Source organism: Erythrolamprus reginae, chromosome 11 (assembly GCF_031021105.1).
Source record: "Erythrolamprus reginae isolate rEryReg1 chromosome 11, rEryReg1.hap1, whole genome shotgun sequence".
Lineage (NCBI taxonomy): Eukaryota > Metazoa > Chordata > Lepidosauria > Squamata > Dipsadidae > Erythrolamprus > Erythrolamprus reginae.
In genome coordinates, this window is record NC_091960.1 from 18,895,844 (window position 1) to 18,912,837 (window position 16,994).

The window sequence follows — 16,994 nt, forward strand, 5'->3', positions numbered from 1 at the left end:
CTACCTGGTAAAAACCCGTTTTGGTCTTGATGTATTATTCCATTTATAACTCTTTTAAGTCTGTCTGCATAGATAGCAATAAATATCTTGTAGTCTACATTTAATAATGATATAGGCCTGTAATTTTTGATTTTTTCTGGCTCTGTACCCGGTTTGTGTATTAAAGTTGTTAATGATTCTGACCAAGCTTTAGGAATTTTACCCTTGGATCTATATTGATTGAAAATTTCTAACATATTATTTCTTATTGTTTCATTTTCTATTTTATACCATTCTGCCGGTATGGCGTCAGGGCCCGTGGCCTTGTTATTTTTCTGTTTTTTAATTGTTATTAGGAGTTCTTCCATTGTTATTGGTCCATCCATAGTGGCCTGTTGATCTTCTGTTATTTGTGGTAATTTTGAAGATTGTAGATAGTTGAAAACTTCATCCTCACCAATATTATCTTTTGCATATAAATCTTTATAAAAGTTATACACAATGGCTGCCTTTCCTTCTGTATCATATTTTATTGTGCCATCTTTATCTTCTAGTTTTTTAATTAGTTTTGATTGCCTCTGTTTTCTAAGTTTATATGCTAACCATCTGCCTGGTTTGTTTGCATGTTCAAAATAATGTTACTTTGCTCTTTTAATTTTTTCAGTTATCTGGTTTTGTTCTATAATTCTGATTTTATGTTTGATTACATTTATTTCTGTTTTTAGGTCTCTATTCTTTGTATGCTGCTGTGATAAAGATTCTAATTGTTTTAGTTCATTTATTAGTTGTACATACTTTAATTTGTTTTCCTTGTTATATTTTGCTGTATAGGATATTGTTAATCCTCTTATATAAGCTTTTGCTGTGTCCCATAAATTTTGTGGAGTAGTGTCTGAGTTTTTATTAATTTCAAAAAATGTTTTTAATTCTTTTTCAATCCAATCCTTGTATTTCTTATCATTTAAAATGTTTCTATTCATCCGCCAGTTATTCTGTTTATTATTAATTCTCATATAAACTACTACTGGATTGTGATCGGCCCATGTATTGACATCTATCTCGACCTCTTTTATTTGTTCTGCAATAATTTTTGGTGCCCATACCATGTCTATTCTTGTCCAAATTTTGTGGGGGTTGGAGTAGAAGGTATATTGTCTCTTGTGATTGATTCATCATATCTTCTGTATCATGCATCAGCTCTGCCTTCGAGGTAGTCCATTCTTTTTTCGGTTTTATCAGATTTCTCTTCAACTTTTTTAACACGATCTTCACTTTCTTGTAGTGTTTGTTGTATCTCCTTTATCTGATCTTTCATTTCTCCCATGTCAGCTTTCAGTTCAGCCATCTCCGTTTTAAATTCTGCCAATTCAGATTTTATAGCTTCTCTTTGTTGTGTTGCGTCCTCTTTTATAGTCTCTCGTTGTTGAGTTGCATCTTCTTGAGATTTAAACATAAAGTCTTTCAATGTATTCAAAGTTTCTTGTATTGTTGCAAAATTGGACTGCATTGTTTTATCTTTGTCTTTGTCTTTCTCCTTGGTGGACATAGTTACTGATAACACCTGGTGCATCGGGGAAGGATGCGGTGACCCTTGTGGGGAAGAAATTGCTGCTGTAGTTTGTTTTTTAACTGTTTTAACGTAGGTTGAGGTGCTTGACATTCTCAAATTTAAATCCACTATTTGAAATTTAAAATTACTTTCAATTTATATGTGGTGAAAGGAAAAGAATTCCTATAAATTCCAAACCTGTTCAATTTACCTTGTTTGCAATTTCCCTTAAAATATAACAATATGTCAATCCAATTATTAACAAAATTCAAAATGTATTGTTATTTTTAAAACTTTAGATAGACAAAACCAAAAAAGCCAGGTGTAACACTTTTAAAAATAAGAAAGAAGAAAGAAAGAAAGAGAAATAATCTGGAAAGAGGACAAAATGAATAAAGAAAAATAACTATTCATAAGAGGAAAGAAAGAACATAGAAAGGGAAAAATATAGGAAGGAAAGAAAAGGGAGGGAGAAGAGAGAAGAGAAAAATAAAAAAATGAGTAAAAAAAATTATTCTGGAAGAGAGGGAAAAAAAAGGAGGGGGTATTTTAATTCCACTGGAAAAGAGCAGGAAACCAAGGTCTATTAACAACGCATATGTTTCAGATCAATTTTCTTTTAAAAATAACACTACACAGAAAAAGAAAAAAGAAGCCAAAGGAGACCAGGAAAGAAAATGGTTATTCTAAAACACAAAATATCAGTATTGTATACTTATATTCTTCTTATGAGTCGAATAATTATGCTGTTGAAGAAAGGTTGTAAATCCAAATATCAAAGAGTAAAGTTCTATTTAGTTCCAATTTCAGGTTCAGAAGCAAAGTCAAATTAAAAGTTTTCGTTTATTTAAAATGGAGTCAGTTTATTTTCCAAATCCAAGACAGATGTAGGCAGGCAAATCTTAAAATGGAGTCAGGTTAAGTTTCATGCACCAAGGCAGATGTTAGGAAGATCTCAGCAAATAATCCAGAAACGATCAGCAAGTAATCCAATTACGATAATCCAGAAGCAAATAATCCACAGGAAAGGCTGAATAAACTCTTTTTAGTTTATTTATTTTATTTATTTATTATTTATTAGTTGGACTTGTATGCCGCCCCTCTCCGAAGACTTTAATATTTCAGTTTCTTTTATTTTCCATTTATTTTCGAGTTATTGTGTTATTTCGTTGTTATATAGAAAAAAACCCCGGCAAGATGAGAAAAAAGGCGGCAAGAATGTGTTCCTCCGCTGTCAAAGTTAGAGCCCGGAACACAGTATTTTAACGATCTAAAAAGTACAAATTCCAATCATCATTGCAGGTTACCTTTAGCAATTCAAATCTTTTCTATAATCATACCAAATTTAAATTGTTTTGTTAATCCATCGAAAGAAAAAATGTTTTTTAAGTTCCAAAGTTCAAGTTCAAGATGGAAAAAACAAAAGTGAAAAAATTAGATTCGGCTGTTATTTGCGGATGAATACAAATTGTCCAAAAACTTTCACCTTCGCCTTGTTAAGAAAAAAAACCTTTCACTTGAAACTTTTACTGTGATCAAATCTTCTGTTTTACACATGAAACGGAGAAAAAAAATTTTTACCTTAGGTTTTCTTGTCTGCTGTATTCCTTTTCAGTCAAATAGATTGCAATAGTTTCACTTTCTATAACTTTCTCTTGCTTCCCGCTAGGTTTGGAGAGAATGCACTGGCCGAATCCTCCTAAGAAAGGAGGATCGGTTCTCCCTTCTCCGAAGCTGCGGGGCGAACCGCTGTCTCCGGAGCTTCAGCGACGGCTCCTCGGACAGAGGGGAGCCCCCTGTTCTAGGATCGGGCCATCCGGACCCGATCCGATCGCAATTAGCGACTTCCGGAGGGGTAGAAGGAGTCTCGGGGCAGAGCCCTGCCGGGGGAGACTCCGCTGCGGTCTCTTCCAGACCGGAAGTGTGTCCGAACTAATTTTAAATCCTAAGCAACTCTTGACTTTACCACTGAGAACTTGGTACCATTTTTGCTACTTTGCTGCTGACCTTATTTAATATAATGAACTGATTTATTGTATTTTCCCAATATTCTCTATATATTTATTTTTATTAGTGGGTTTTTAACTACTATTAATTTAATGTTTAATTAAATTATTGGGGGGGTTAGTTGATGGATAATTGGGGTGGGTGGAGTAATGTGTATGGAATGAATGACTGGGATGGGTGGGGTGGGTGGGGTGGGTGGGATTATGGTGTGGATGAGGTGAATGGGAATGGTATAAATGATATACTTGGTCCACCTGGCGTTGGAGAGGCAGGAGGGGAGGGAGCACCTATCTCTGGGGTGGCAGAGGGTCAGAATATTCCAGTCCTGCTGGGGAGAGGCAGATATGATGGGAGCCATGGAGCTAGCCATTCCAGGGGAAGGAGAGATTGCTGCTTAATACCAATCCCTTGTTCCGGCTCCGTGAGCTCAACCCAGGGTACTGGTGACGAGTGTAATCCTGGCTATTTTCTACTGCGGCTTGACTTCCTGGCTCCAATTCTTCTCCGCAGGGAGGCAGAACCAACTAGGTGATTCCGCCCCAGACACCTGATGGACCCAGAGGGCTTTCAGAGGGCGCTTGGAGTTATTCCAGATGCACTCATCCACAAATCGGCAGAGTCTCTTGCTGTAGCCTGGAATAAGGCTACAACGGAGGCTCTTGACCAGATTGTGCCATTGCGACCTCTCTGTGGCACTAGATCTCAGAGAGCTTCTTGGTTTACCGAGGAGCTCTGGGAGTTGAAATGCCAGAAGAGATGTCTAGAGAAGCGATGGAGGAAGAGTAAGTCCGAATCCGACCGAACACTTGTAAGACCTCATATTAAGACTTACAAAGTGGCACTCAAGGCAGCAAGATGCACATTTCATGCCGCCTTGATTTCATCAGCGGAATCCTGCCTGGCCGCTCTGTTTAGGGTGACCCGCTCCCTTCTTAACCAGGGGGGAGTTGGGGAGCCCTTGCAGAGCAGCACCGAGGATTTTAACACATTTTTCACTGATAAAGTCGCTTGGATCCGGGCGGACCTCGACTCCAATTTGATAACAGAGTTGATTGACGATGAGTCAGTCGAGGTGACAGGGGCCCGTACTTGGCCATCTGTCTGGGAAGAGTTTGATCTGGTGACACCTGATGAAGTGGACAAGGCCATTGGAGCTGTGAGTTCCGCCACCTGCTTACTGGATCCGTGTCCCTCCTGGCTGGTCTCCGCCAGCAGGGAGGTGACACGGAGCTGGGTCCAGGAGATTGTCAACGCTTCTTTGGGGAGGGGATCCTTTCTGGCGCTCCAGCAGTCCTTGGAAGAAGCCAATTATCTAGGCCCTCAGCAATCAGGATTCAGGCCCGGCTACAGCACGGAAACTGCTTTGGTCGTGTTGATGGATGATCTCTGGCGGGCCTGGGACAGGGGTTTATCCTCTGTCCTGGTGTTTCTTGACCTCTCAGCGGCTTTCGATACCATCGACCATGGTATCCTTCTGCGCCGGCTGGAGGGGTTGGGAGTGGGGGGCACTGTTCTTCAGTGGTTCTCCTCCTACCTCTCCGATCGGTCGCAGTCAGTGTTAGTGGGGGGTCAGAGGTCGACTTCAAGGTTACTCCCTTGTGGGGTGCCTCAGGGGTCAGTCCTCTTCCCCCCTGCTATTCAACATCTACATGAAACCACTGGGTGAGATCATCCAGAGGCATGGGGTGAGGTATCAGTATGCAGATGATATCAAGTTGTACATCTCCACCCTGAAATGATCCGAGTAAACGGCTGTGAGTTAAAACGCTTTATTCTTTCACAGAGAAACAACAGCCGCGGCTTACTTTCACTGCCGAATGCAATCTGACAGGAGACGCGTAAGCCCGGTAGCACAGGAAAACTTTCGCCCGGCAACAAGCGACGCCTGACAGCTCTTTAGTTTGGCGCCCAAAGCCCAGCGGCCAATCCGAAGTAAGTAAACAGTCCTGTCTGACTCTAATGATTTTAGCTTAACAATAACTCTTTAACTAATTTCCCTGGTAACAGAAACTTCTGGATTTAACATCCCTCCCCCTTCTGGTTGATTTATTACAGATGTTCACTCAGATAAATATGTAATAAATTCGTCCAAACGGGCTGGTCTCCTGGGTGCCCGCTCAGACCTTCGTGGTTCTTGGAGGACCTGGGTATCCACCGATGAAGATGGCTCTTCCGGATGAGACTGTCCAGCACCCCCATGGCTGGAGCCTTGCGGAGCTGCAGCTGCGCTGGCTTGACTAGGAAATCCAGGTAAGTCCCAGTCTATTTGTTCCTGGTTCCTAGTAGGTCTTGAGTAATTTCCTGTGGGGTGTGAAGGAGGAGAGGCCCCATTACTTATGGCAGCCATATTGTCCCTTATACTGGCAGATGCCAATCTCCCTCTAATGTGATCTATGTGCCTCTTCCAGAGGCGGCCATCACTTAGGGCAATTGTATATGTTTTTGGACCTGTTTGCTCTGTGACTATTCCACTCTCCCACAATGTGCCCTTATCAAAATTTTTAACATACACATTTTGACCGATACATACCGAGCGTTCCGGAGTGGTGACATTTACCGTTTTTAACTGGACATAGGCTGGGTGCAGCCTATCCAAAGGTGACCTTAACTTCCTCCCCATCAGTAATTCAGCCGGGCTTCTATTTGTAGTCATACTTGGTGTGATATGTTGCATTAGAAGGAAAGTGTCCAGTCTGCCTTGAATTTCCCCTGGGGATGATCTTTTGATGGCCTCTTTGGCCACTCGGACATACCTTTCAGCCATCCCATTAGCCCACGCTGCGTGGACTGAGACCAAAGCATGTTTCACCCCCAACCCGGCGAGGAACATTTCAAACTCCTTGGAAGTAAATTGGGGCCCATTATCCGATACCAGAACATCTGGACACCCATGTGTCGCAAACAATTTCCGTAACACTTTTGACACTGATGTTGTTGTAGTGGACCCTAGTAACAGTATCTCCAACCACTTGGAGTATGCATCCACCACTATTAAGAACATGTTATTGTTCACTGGCCCCGCTAGGTCGATATGTATTCTTGACCAGGGGCCCCTAGGGGTGTCCCACTGTGCAGGGGTGGTTTTGGGAGGATTTGGTCTGGTCTCCTGACAGGACTTACATGTAGCAACCCAGTCCTCTATAGCCCTGTCCAGCCCTGGCCACCATAAATACCCCCTAGCCAAGGCCTTCATCCTGACCACCCCGGGGTGTCCTTGATGCAGCAGCTGCATCACTTGAGGCCTTAGGGAATGGGGGATGACTACCCTATCATCCCACAACACACATTCATGCATAACCGACAGTTCTAGCCGTTTAGTCTTAAACTCACCTACTATTGGGTCATCCCCATTGGCTGGCCATCCTTTTAGAATATAGTGAAGGACTCTTCCTAAGACAGGGTCAAGTTTTGTTTCCTTGGCTACCTCTTCTGCTGTCACGAGGGATGGAGTGCCTATGTCTATTAAGAGGACATCTCCAGCAGGGGCTGGGTCTACCACCGGCTGACCCAATGGGCAGCGGCTCAAGGCATCGGCATGATTAATTTGAGAGCCACCTTTATGCACTAGAATATAATCATAGCCAGCTAAAAATATAGCCCACCTGGACATGCGGGGGGACATGAATGGAGGAGTAGGTTTCCCAGTGGCTAATAATCCCAGCAATGGTTTGTGGTCAGTAATCAATTAGAAAGGGCGGCCCAACAAATAATTATGGAATTTTTTTACGCCGGCAACCAAAGCTAAAGCTTCTCTATCAATTTGGGCATAATTGCGTTCAGCCTGGGATAAGGTTCTTGAAAAGTAAGCTATAGGTGCCTCCTGACCATTTGGTAATAAATGGGCTAGGACAGATCCCACCCCGTATGGCGAAGCGTCGCATGTGAGTCTGAGGGGTAATGTGGGACTATATTGCACGACTACACTTTGGGAAGTCAGGAGTTGTTTGACAGCAGTGAAAGATGCCTGTTCAGTATCTCCCCATTGCCATTGCGCCCCCTTGTGGAGAAGTCTATGAAGCGGCTCAGCTGCAGAGGCTTTATGCTTCAGAAAAACTGAGTAGAAATTCAATAACCCTAAAAAGGCTTGCAGCTCTGCTTTACAAGTGGGGGCAGGTGCGTCTCTAATGGCCCTAATTTTGTCATCCGTGGGATGAATTCCTGCTGCATCGATTTTGAATCCTAGGAAATCTACAGATGGAGTTCCCCATACACACTTGTCAGGGTTCAGCCTCAGCCCTTTTGATTGTAACCTGGTCAACACCTGTCGGATTCTAGAGTGTAATTGGTCCCTTGTGTCCCCACAAATTAGAATATCATCGAAGTAAGGGACGACCCCTTTAAGCCCCCATAACAAGCGTTCCATTAGTCTCTGGAAAATACCTGGGGCTACACTAATGCCAAATTGCAGGCGTGTGCACCTGAAGGCACCTCTGTGGGTAACTATTGTCTGGGCTAAAGAAGTGGCTTCATCTACAGGAAGCTGTAGGTATGCCTGGGCAAGGTCCAGCCTTGCAAAGACCTTCCCAGACCCTAAAGTGTGCAGCAAGTGCTGCACAACTGGAATTGGATAAGAGTTGTGCTGTAATGCCTTATTCAAAGTGGATTTGTAATCAGCACACACACGCAGAGATCCATCAGGTTTAAGGGGGGTTACAATAGGTGTCTCCCAGGGAGCGTGCTCAATAGGAACCAAAATGCCTTGGGATTGGAGTTTGTCCAATTGGGCATCTAATTTGTCAAGCAAGGGCAGAGGTACCCTCCGAGGCTTCAATCTCAAGGGGGGAATGGCTGGGTCTAAGGAGAAGGAGATTGGGGGTCCCTTATATGTTCCCAACCCTGGTTTAAAGACATCTGGAAATTCTTTAACAAAATCAGGTGTGTTGGGTGCAAAAATTTTGTGGACACCGGTGATGGCTAATCCTAGGGGAGCCATCCAATTCAAACCCAACAAAGAATGATTGGCCCCGTCCACAACTAATAGGGGCAATCTATGGTGCACATTTTTAAAAGTGATAGGGACGCTAGTAGTACCCAACACACTAATTGGGTGTCCCTGAAAGTCTTTGATAACAATATCTGATGGCAGCAAAGAGTCTCGAGACACATCAGGTAAATAAAGTCTTAGTTTGTGCCACGGCATCAAAGTATATTTGGAGCCCGTATCCAGCTCCATGTGGCAGGGATGTTGATTTAATAGGAGAGGGACAACAATTTTATTAAGGGGAGAAGGAGTAGCTGCAGAAGCAGGGCTTGCAAGGTTACCTCGGTTGGACCACGGTCTCCTATTTCCCCGTCCTTGTTGTCGGAATGGCCGGTAGGAACGCTGGGCAGGGAACGTAGGCAGCAGGTCTTGGTTCCCTGAGTTGTCATCAGGCAGGGCGGCACGGCATACAGCAGCGATGTGGCCTCGTTTGTCACAGCGGCGGCAGAAGGCGTCCTTGAAGGGACATCTAGAGCGTGCATGTTGACCTCGGCAGCCAGCACAAGCAGGGAAGTTTTGGCGGAGTTGCTGGTTAGGGGGTCCACGAATCAGGCAGCAGTCGTCGTCCTGGGCATCAAAAGCAGCGGTGTAGTAGTCCAAAGAAGAGTTGACTTGTGCGCGAGGATGTGCAGTGAGTTTGCATACCGTTGACAGCTTGTCATTCGATTTCAATTCAGCGGCAGCAGACTCTGCCACTTCAGCCGTCTGGGCAGCTTTGATCACATCTTGCAGGGTAGAATCTTCCGTTGCTAACAGCTTATTTCGGATGGAGACATTCTTCATGCCGAAGATAATGGCATCTGTCAACCTCGCCTCAGGGTTATCAAATTGACATTTTGCCAATATTGTCCTGAGGCGAGTTGCGAACTGATTAATTGTTTCCCCTTCGGCTTGGGCCGTGCGGGAAAACTGGTGTCGGTAAACCCTAGCGGGCTTAGTTGGTTTGAAATGAGAGGCTAATTTCTCTTTCAGAATTTGCCAAGAGACGGAATTGGCAGGCTCTGGGTCTGTCAGGGTGCCCGCCAGCTCAAAAATTTGAGTGCCGCAATAGTTTAGGAATAAAGCTCTTTTGCGGCTGTCCGTGGCATCTTGCATGCCGGCTGCTTCCAGAAAAATTTCAAATTTTGCCATGTAGGCAGTCCAGGTTGACCGTTCAGGGTCAAAAAGCTCTGGCGGCTGAATGATTGACGGGGTAGACATAATGATTTAAGGAGAAAAAGCAGTCCTCAAGACCCTCGTCGCCAATGAAATGATCCGAGTAAACGGCTGTGAGTTAAAACGCTTTATTCTTTCACAGAGAAACAACAGCCGCGGCTTACTTTCACTGCCGAATGCAATCTGACAGGAGACGCGTAAGCCCGGTAGCACAGGAAAACTTTCGCCCGGCAACAAGCGACGCCTGACAGCTCTTTAGTTTGGCGCCCAAAGCCCAGCGGCCAATCCGAAGTAAGTAAACAGTCCTGTCTGACTCTAATGATTTTAGCTTAACAATAACTCTTTAACTAATTTCCCTGGTAACAGAAACTTCTGGATTTAACACACCCCATGCCCAGTCAACGAAGCAGTGGAAGTGATGTGCCGGTGTCTGGAGGCTGTTGGGGTCTGGATGGATGTCAACAGACTCAAACTCAACCCGGATAAGACGGAGTGGCTGTGGGTTCTGCCTCCCAAGGACAATTCTATCTGTCCATCCATAACCCTGGGGGGGGATTAATGACCCCCTCAGAGAGGGTGTGCAACTTGGGCATCCTCCTCGATCCACAGCTAAAATTAGAGAACCATCTTTCAGCTGTGGCAAGGGGGGCTTTTGCCCAAGTTCACCTGGTGCACCAGTTGCGGCCCTACTTGGCCCGGGAGTCACTGCTCACTGTCACTCATGCCCTCATCACCTCGAGGCTCGACTACTGTAATGCTCTCTACATTGGGCTACCTTTGAAGAGTGTTTGGAAACTTCAGATCGTGTAGAATGCAGCTGCAGAGCAATCATGGGCTTCCCCAGGTATGCCCATGTTACACCAACACTCCACAGTCTGCATTGGTTGCCGATCAGTTTCCGGTCACAATTCAAAGTGTTGATTATGACCTATTATGCCCTTCATGGCATCAGACCAGAATATCTCCAGGACCGCCTTCTGCCGCACGAATCCCAGTGACCGGTTAGGTCCCACAGAGTTGGCCTTCTCTGGGTCACGTCGACAAAACAATGTCGTCTGGCGGGACCCAGGGGAAGAGCCTTCTCTGTGGCAACCCCAACCCTCTGGAATCAACTCCCCCTGGAGATTAGGATTGCCCCCACCCTCCTTGCCTTTTGCAAACTTGGGCAAAAGCCCCCCTCGCCACAGCTGAAAGATGGTTCTCTAATTTTAGCTGTGGATCGAGGAGGATGCCCAAGTTGTGGACCCTCTCTGAGGGGTCAGTAATTCTGCCCCACCAGGGTAATGGACAGAGTGGGCCTTCTCCGGGTCCCGTCAACAAAACAATGTCGTTTGGCGGGGCCCAGGGGAATAGCCTTCTCTGCAGTGGCCCCGGCCCTCTGGAACCAACTCCCCCCGGAGATTAGAATTGCCCCCATCCTCCTCGCCTTTCGTAAGCTCCTTAAAACCCACCTCTGCCATCAGGCATGGGGGAACTGGGATATTTTTTTCCCCTAGGCCTTAACAATTTATGCATGGTATGTTTGTTTGTATGTATGTTTGGTTTTACAATAAGGGTTTTTTAGTTGTTTTAGTATTGGATTTACATGCTGTTTTTTATTACTGTTGTTAGCCGCCCCGAGTCTACGGAGAGGGGCGGCATACAAATCCAAAAAATAAAATAAATAAATAAATAAACTCCTTAAAACCCACCTCTGTCGCCAGGCATGGGGAAATTGATTCCCCTGGGCCATTTCCACTTTACATATGGTTTGTATGAGATGTATGATTGTTTTTTATATTAAGGGTTTTAAGTTGTTTTAACCATTGGATTTGTACTGTTTTGTTGTGAGCCACTCCAAGTCTCTGGAGAGGGGCGGCATACAAATCTAATTAATAATAATAATAATAATAATAATAATAATAATAATAATAATAATAATAATAATAAATCTCTAAGCCACAGGTTTTCCTCACTTTGTTGGCTATACCAGGAAAGAGATTGTTTTTTTTCTCTGGTGTGACTGGTCTATTAGAACAACCTGGCCTACCCAATTATGGGACGGAGCAGTCCTTAGATCTTACATAACAAACATATTGGTCCCGCAGAGAAAAAACACCTACTGATCATACTTTAAAAATGTTTTTTAAAAACACACATCCTGGACATAAACTGTTTCAACTCCTACCCTCAAAACATTGCTACAGAGCACTGCACACCAAGACAACTAGACACAAGAACAGTTTTTCCCCCCAACACCATCACTCTGCTAAACAAATAATTCCCTCAACAATGTCAAACTTTTTACTAAGTCTGCACTTCTATTTCTACTAGTTTCCCCCCCTCATCATTCCTATCACCCATTTCCTCCCATTTAAGACTGTATGACTGTAACTTGTTGCTTGTACCCCAAGATTTTTATTAATATTTTTTGGTTCTTCATTGCTTATTTGATCCCTATGACAATCAAGTGTTGTACCACACAATTCTTGATAAATCTATATTTTCTTTTATGTACACTGAGAGCATATGCACCAAGACCGAGTCTACGGAGAGAGGTGGCATACAAATCTAATAAATAATAATAATAATAATAATAATAATAATAATAATAATAATAATAATAATAATAATAAATAATAATAAAAGACCAAGTCCTTGTGTGTTTAATCACACTTGGCCAATAAAGAATTCTATGTATTTATCTATCTGTTTTCTGAACAGCCATATCAATAACTATTATTTTTGGCAGCACAGTACTAAACATGCTTCCTCGCGGGGGCAACTGAATTTTTTGGGACCTGGGAATGAGATTGAATTCTATACTACCTCAACTACTGATAAAATACACAGAGGCAACTGACAATTGGCCAAATTTTGCAGAATTGCAGCCTTTAGTGGCATTGGGGGCTGATTTGACACAGATGGTTACATAGGACTGTTACAGAAAATGCATTATATAAAGCACACATCAACTTTGTGGGGAAAAGGGATTATCTTGACACACACACAGGGGTGGGCTACTGCCTGAATGGGGGGGAACGCAGTGGGGTAGTGAAAATGGAGCTCCACCACAGAACACCCAATTTGCACTGAAAGATGTTGAAAGAAAATGCAGGGTGTCATGCATAAGCCACACCCACAGTGTGGTAGTAAAAATTTTGGTAGCCCCTCAGTGGTCTAGATGTATTTTACAAGAAGATTATTCAACACATACATACACACCAGAGGTGGGTTCCTCCCAGTTTGGACCAGTTCGCCCAAACCAGTAGCAACCCACTAGTGATGTCATAAAGACGTCAAGGAAGCAGTTCAGTTAGTGCTGGTCTCTGTGCGCCACCATCTTTTAAAAAAATAATAATAATTTTTTGGGGGAATTTTTGTATTTTTTTCTTCAGAACATGTAAAGAAGCTGAGTTTCCAGCACTGTACATGTAGCAGCCATCTTGTTTTTGGCTTTTTGGGGAGGAGATTTTTTTGGCACAAGTGTGAGCGCATGCGCATGCCTACATGGCACACCAAAATGGCATGTGAGGAAGCACACACAGAGACACACACAAACCCTGTATTAACTTTGGAACTTTTTGCAAAAAAAGCAGCTGTGTTTTCTCTGATGCGGCAAACACATACACAAAATTTATATAGCTGTTTGAAAGGTAACATATTTATTATGACACACACTTTTTCTCCATTGGAAACAACTATGAGATAGAAGAAATAGGCCTCCGGGTAGCAGCTATGTATCTTTATGACAGGAAGAGATATAAATGCTGAAAGTTCAGTAAAAAGTGCCTTTTTAATTGTGGCACTCATAACCCAGGATTGGAATCTCTCCAAACATCAGTGATAAGGAGGAGATCGTTCTCTTGGTTCATATTCTCGTCTTTATATTAATATTAGAATAGAATGACAGAGTTGGAAGGGACCCTGGAGGTCTTCTAGTCTAACCCCCTGCCTAGGCAGGACACTACTTCAGACAGATGGTTATCCAGCATCTTCTTAAAAACTCCCAGTGTTGGAGCACTCATAACTTCTGGAGGCAAGCTGTTCCACTGATTAATCATTCTAACTGTCAGGACATTTCTCCTTAGTTCTATGTTGCTTCTCTCCTTGATTAGTTCCCACCCATTGCTTTTTGTCCTCTCCTCAGGTGCTTTGGAGAATAGCTTGACTCACTCTTCTTTGTGGCAACCCTGGAGATATTGGAACACTGCTATCATGTCTCCCCTGGTCCTTCTTTTCATTAAACTAGCCATGCCTAGTTCCTGCAACCGTTCTTCATATGTTTTAGCCTCCAGTCCCCTAATCATCTTTGTTGCTCTTCTCTGCATTCTTTCTAGCGTCTCAACTTCTTTTTTTTACATCATGGCAACCAAAACTGAATGCAGTATTCCACGTGTGGCCTTAACAACACATCATAAAGTGGTATATTTTTGTGGAATATTTTAACCCAACCTGGAAGCAATTAAGAAAGCCAATTTTTTGTCTTATCTGACTACTTTGTTTTTATGCCATGATTTAGAGTGGGAAAAAAGTGCTAATTTTGTGCTACATAACATTTGCAACTCGCACAGCCCCAGGTTCAGGTCTTTGCTCCTGCGAACTGGGGGAGCGGGGAGCGAATTCCCTGGTGAATCTGTGGAGAGCATCTTCCAATCAAAATGAAATTGAGGTAGGGAATAAGAGGTCCCAAAGCGTGGACTTTGGAAGCTTTTGGAAAATGTTTATCAAATTGTTATATCTAATGTGAGAAGAAGAGGAAACACAGGAAATTATGAAGGAATGGAGAATATTTGGCTTTGGGAAGAGACGTTCAAGCCTAATAAGGTAGTCCCTATTCAGGTACTTCACAAAATATCATGAAGAAGGAAGGAGAAATTCAAACTTGCTTGTTTGTTTATTATTTGTTGGTCTGTCTATCTATCTGTCTGTTTGTTTGTTTATTATTTTTATAAGCTGCCCCTCAGACTCAGGGCAGCATACAACATTAAAACCAAATGCAAAATTTAAAACCCCAATATAAGAAAATATTCATCCATCTATTATTCATACTACAGGCCACCGCAGTGTGTTTTCATTCAACAGCCCCAGGCCTGCCGTCAAAGCCAAGTTTTTAAAGCCTTTTGGAAGTCCAGAAGGGTGAGGTCAGTGTGAATCTCTGGGGGGAGTTGATTCCAGAGGACCAGAGCTGCAACAGAGAAGGCCCTTCCCTTCAGTCTTGCCAGTCTCGGACCCGGAGAAGGCCAACTCTGTGTGATCTAATCAGTTACTGGGATGGGTGAGGCTACTGGTTTTACTACCGGTAGCCTCACATGTCCCAGCTTTTACTACTGGTTCTATATGCGTGGCTTGGTGGGAGTGTCGTGGTGTGGCTTGATGGGAGTGAAAGGGGAAGGATACTATAAATTCCCCATTCCATCCCCATTCAAGGGGAAGGTTACTGCAAAATTCCCATTTCCTCCTAATCAGCTGAGAGGCAGAGAAAAGATGGGGAGGGGAGCCAGTCAGAGGTTGTATTTAGCAGTTATTTGAACTGCTCAAAATTTTTGCTACCGATTCTCCAGAACTACTCAAATTTCCCACTACTGGTTCTCTAGAATTACTCAAAATTTCCACTGCCGGTTCTCCAGAACTATTCACATTTTTCGGTACCAGTTCGCCGAACTACTCAAAATTTCTGCTACTGGTTCTCCTGACTACTCAAAATTTTCACTACTGGTTCTCCAGAACTACTCAAAATTTCCACTACAGTTTCTCCAAACTACTCAAAATTTTTGCTACTGGTTCTCCAGAACTTGTCATAACCTGCTGAAACCCACCTCTTGTTGGATTTAGATGACTGGAAGACAGTTTCCCACAGAATATTTCTGAAAATCTTCCTCTTAGTAAGAATAGTTTGAACCATGTATTCGGAGAGGTGATAGGCTTTCCTTCATGCGATTTATATAAAAGGCAATCCTTGAATTATGACTACAATTGAGTGCCATAGTCTGTTGCTAAGTGAGATATGTAGTTTTGCCCCATTTTATGAATTTTCTTGCCCTCATTATTAAATGAATCACTGCAGTTCTTAAGTTGATAACATGGTTGTTAAGTGAATCTGGCTTCCCCATTGACTTTGCTGGCCAGAAAGTTGCAAAAGGGATATTACAATTGTCATAAATAGGAATTTTGATCACATGAACATGGGGTATTGATATCGCAAAAACTCCATTTATTCCCCACTCCAGGGAAAAGATATTGCAAAATTCCCATTTCCTCCCAATCAGCTGGGACTCGGGAGGCAGAGAATAGATGGGTGTGATGCCAGTCAGAGGTGGCATGTACCAGTTCTGCAAACTACTCAAAATTTCCATTACTGGTTCTCCAAACTACTCAAAATTTCCACTACCGGACCTCCAGAACCTGTCAGAACCTGCTAGATTTCACCCCTGGATTATTCCCACAAATTCAGAGTCCCTTGTGAGAGAGTGAAGCATCAGTTGGATAACTACTACAAAATTTGGAGAGGTGGAAAAGTGGAAGATGAGGAAATTATGAGGAGACAAGCAGATAAATAGTCAGAGGTTTCTTTTATTGAGGAATCAACACACAGGAGAACAATCATGCCTTGTTCTTTGTTTAAATGAAAGCAGAGGATAGTTTTGTGCCTGACTTTGCGGTATAATTAACAGCTTCACATAAATTGGTTTTAGAGTTTCGACTTTTATTTTATTTTAGTTTGCCTTTAACTGTCTCTGACAATCGTTTTGGTAGCTTAAACAGGTTTGTTTCTGTAACAGAGGAACACTCCAAGGAGAAGCTGTGAGAGGGAGGGAAGGAAAGCATTTTCTCTCCTTTTCGTTCACTGCTTTTATCTTATTTAATATTGCAATGGTGGTCTCTGGGCTAATAAGTAAAGGTCTTTTGTGCTCTTCGGTTAGAAGATATGTTCAGTTATATAACTTGGCCAGAACAATTAAGAAAAACTCTGAGTAAACAAGATCTAAGAGTTCCCTTTGTCCAGAATTGTCTCCTGTTCCAAATACAATGGACATCCCCAGATTTTATGATTGGAGAGACCCGATATCAGTGTTCCAAATAACATCCGAAAAATAAATCAGAGTCCAAACCATGGCCTTTTTCCAAGTTCCAATTTATTGACAGAGCCATATTGATTATGAACTGTAGTCATCCCGATACTAACTTTTCCTACAGTTTTCCACCCAGGTTAAGATTCATCCCTTGTCCCACACCCACAAGTTTATCACATGGACCACTCCAGTTCTCTCAACACCCACAATCCTCCCCTGTACTTCCATATGGTGCTGAACAAAGAATGCCCTTGAATCTTCTGGAAATAAT

The 16,994-nt window shown here is 43.0% G+C and overlaps 1 long non-coding RNA gene across 1 annotated transcript in view; it reads left to right on the top strand.

Moving 5' to 3' along the window:
- Window positions 1-14,015, top strand: part of LOC139174296 (uncharacterized) — a 40,721-nt gene extending 26,706 nt beyond the window's left edge. Inside the window, exons 2-5 of the long non-coding RNA XR_011560343.1 lie at window positions 5,319-5,467; window positions 5,591-5,785; window positions 9,814-9,962; window positions 13,801-14,015. This is a non-coding gene — a long non-coding RNA (uncharacterized lncRNA). The remainder of the gene's footprint in view (window positions 1-5,318; window positions 5,468-5,590; window positions 5,786-9,813; window positions 9,963-13,800) is intronic.
- The last annotated feature ends 2,979 nt before the right edge of the window (window positions 14,016-16,994 follow it).